This window comes from Durio zibethinus, chromosome 24 (genome assembly GCF_047325235.1).
Source record: "Durio zibethinus cultivar Kanyao isolate XHJ-2024 chromosome 24, ASM4732523v1, whole genome shotgun sequence".
Classification (NCBI taxonomy): Eukaryota; Viridiplantae; Streptophyta; class Magnoliopsida; order Malvales; family Malvaceae; genus Durio; species Durio zibethinus.
The window spans coordinates 15,586,357-15,589,809 of NC_143185.1; the positions used below are offsets into that span (position 1 = coordinate 15,586,357).

General features: G+C 39.8%; 1 pseudogene across 1 annotated transcript; it reads right to left on the reverse strand.

The window, feature by feature from the left end:
- Positions 1-245: 245 nt before the first annotated feature.
- On the reverse strand, positions 246-2,708 carry LOC111316924 (pentatricopeptide repeat-containing protein At3g02490, mitochondrial pseudogene; annotated as a pseudogene). The gene has a single exon (XR_016333372.1). The product of XR_016333372.1 is annotated as a pentatricopeptide repeat-containing protein At3g02490, mitochondrial pseudogene (transcript).
- Between the last annotated feature and the right edge of the window lie 745 nt (positions 2,709-3,453).

A 3,453-nucleotide genomic window follows, 5' to 3' on the forward strand; every position in this document is an offset into this window, starting at 1 on the left:
TTTTATAAAAATTTTACAAACTTCCCCCATCGAACTTCGTATAGGTTTTATATATTGAACTTGATTTAAGTTTAGTTCGTGAAACGTATCCCCAGGTTCACACGCTCACCTAGAGGAAACCCTCTAGAGTCTAGACTGATGCCATTCTATTGTTTGTTTCATTTGATTATACCCACAATATAGGGCGTAAGTATCCACCTAAAATTGACAGCCACATGCAATTGAAAAGCACTGACAAGGAAAAATCATAAATCCTTGAATATCTTGGTTTTTATTTGCCAGCCAGGCAAGTGGAAGCCAAGAGGACAACGGTTTTTAAGGACTGATGGAGAACAATTCATGCCAAAATTTGGGAACAAATGCCATAGCTCATCAAGAAAAATACAATGTCAATGACAGCCAACGAAGCCTAAGCAACCACAGGAGGTGCAGCAACAACTTGACCTGATTTCATGGAACAAAAAAGATTCAAAACATCGGCATTGTTACGAACGTAACCTGGGCATTTCGACAATAAATCTTGTGCTTCATTTTGCCTTGCAGCTTTTAAAAAGGCTTCAAAAACACGGAGAACCACTGATAGAGATGGAAACCTTTTTGATGTCATAGACTTGAGGAAAGCAAATGCATCGTCACTACTTCCAGACTTTGATACATACTCAATGAATGAATCCACAAAGGGTGGGAAACCATGATCTTTCATCAAACCTAAGAGATTCAAAGCATCTTTAAATCCACCCTGAGCCAATAACTTCCTTATCAATTCCTTGTAGGTAGTGGGCCACGGCCTTAACTGGCTCTCACTAACGTACTTGTGTAGAAGCTTGCATGCATCCGTTGCTCTTTTCCTACTGCAATATGAATATACCAACCATTCAAAGGCATAACCAGCATGAGAGACCCCTTCTTTTTCAACCATATTTTTGAAATAAGCTGATGCTGTTTCAAGATCCCCAGCAGCACAACACCCTTCTATTAAAGAGTCCCATGCCTTGTGATCCAAGTTGGTATTGATAGCTTCAACAAGATCTATAAACTCAGCAGTTTCGTCTTTTTTACCGGCGCTAGCAAGTCTAAAAGTAATTTTACTCTGCAAGTTAACACCAGCTACAAACCCACCCTCCTCCATTACTTTTAGAACCTTGTTGCATTCTCCAAGTCTACCAACACTTGCCAAAGATCTGAGAACTGCATCAACCATAGAATCTGTCAAGACATTCCCACTCTCCATAAAAATCCTCACAACTCTTGAAAACAGACCCATGTCTAATTGTTTACTCACTGCTAATTTCCTCAGCAGGAAGGTACAACAACTCACAGAAGGCTTATTGGAACCAGCCATTGCAAACTCATACAAGTCTACAGCTTCCTTAATCATCTTCCTCTTACAAAAGCGCCCCAAAACCTTCACATATGTCTCCATTTCCATTTCATACCCTAAACTTTTCATTTCATCAACAATCTTCCAAAACCTATCAATGCAATCTTCCCTCCCCAAAGCCCTCGCCATAGCATTATAACTGCGCTCATCATGCTTCACCAAACCACACTCTTCAGTCCACCGGAAAAATATCAACACTTTTGCTGGCTCTGAAGCAAGATTTTCCAATATCAATTTCACCAAATCATTAGAAAAGGTAACATTCAAATCAAGCAATCTCTTCTCAACATCATCACCCCATAACTCGCTCCTAATAATCTTACAAATCCTAGAAAAAGCCTTTTCCATTGAATTATCCACCGATCCTGTAGCAAAAACCCCTCTCAGTCTCTCCAAATCGCTCTCCAACCCTTCTTTCTCAAACTTCACTGCAATTCTGTCACGCACGCCACCAGAAATACCATACCCCTTCTTCTTCATAACATCAACCAAACCCCAAAACTCCTCAACCAACCCATTAACACCCAAAATACCTAGCATCCGATTATACGACTTGGAGCTCAATCTCTCCGCATCAGTCTCGAAAACCCAATCAAAAAACCTCCTTGCCACATCAGGACTAGACTCAACACTCCTCAGCACTTTCAAAACCATTTCATGGCTAAAAACAATATCATTTAACTCCAATTCTCTCTTTATATCATTCCTATCACCAAGTCTAGTAAAAATATCAGTCACAGTTACCAAAACATGATCTGGCTCTTTCTGTTCAACAGCCGCCGCCGATGAGAAACTACAATGATTGATGGGAGTATTTTTGGAATTTAACATGGATAATTCTTTCATCATGTTGAAGGGGTTTGCGAGTTGCGAGTGTGAATAAATGTTGTGGAACGAGTGAGTATGAGGGGGAGGAACGGAAGGAGGGAGTACCTGGGACATGGTGGGTACTCGAAGAGGAGATCGAGGGTGGTTTCGGAAGAGAAGAAATCTCCATGGATGTCTCATCCTCAGCTTCTTCTTTGCGTTTCTGTCCTCTTTCCGATTCTGTCGTAGGGTTTTGGGTGTGGGAACTGAGAATGGATTGCAATTTGCGAACGCAAGACGGCGGAAGCTGGGTTTTAGTGGGGGATGAATTAATTAGTTTGTGCCATTGAGCTTATGGATCCGACTTCCGAGTTCGAATCATTCGGGACGCAACTCGCTGTATTATTAAAATTGGTGCTCATCTGGGCAGCCCATTTACATTTGAATGGAGGACAAAGTCCTTGAGGACACCTAAGCATAGGTGAGGTCCGGTCAGGTCCATTATTGTCACCTCAACTAGGTTTTGCAATTTTTTCTTTTTATAAACCACTGATTTATCATCTTATTGAATGCCATCCGTCATCACAACTACTATCCATAACGTCCACGTGTAACCCGTCTCAACGTTTTATGTCAGAACCCATCAAAATCAGATGATCTGTCTCCACAAATTTCCCCAGAGCAAAACGAAAAATGAAAAATCTTTTAAAACCGCTGCTTCATTTTTTGTTAGTGTCCCAACATTTCGTGCGGTGAATGGTAATTGATGTATTATTTTTATTAAAAAACAAAATTCAAAATTTTTCTATAAATAAAAAAAGCAGCGTTTGATTTGATCGCTTCAAGTGTTTGCGCAAAAAAGAGCAAAGGGGAATTGGCACTATAGTACTGCAGTGCCGGCATGGTGCAGAGTTGGGCACTTTGGTTGGCATCGAATAAAGGCCCCATCCTCCTTTCCTTCTTCGAGCTACGAATAAGATAACCGATTAACTGTTGCGTTTTCTCTGAGGGATCTGCTTTGATTTAACAACAGCACCAATGTTGGACTTCGCCAACTCACACCTATTTTACCAAACATTCAGTAACTTTTTGACCCGTACGATGCCATGCACGTTACTTATTGTTCCCACTAATTACGTTATTAAAAATATTGTTTATACGTATGCTAGGCATATATATATATATATATATATGAGTCATATTATGAATAAAATTATTAAATTTATGATTTCAAATGTTAAATTTAGATAATTTAAAAAAAATTA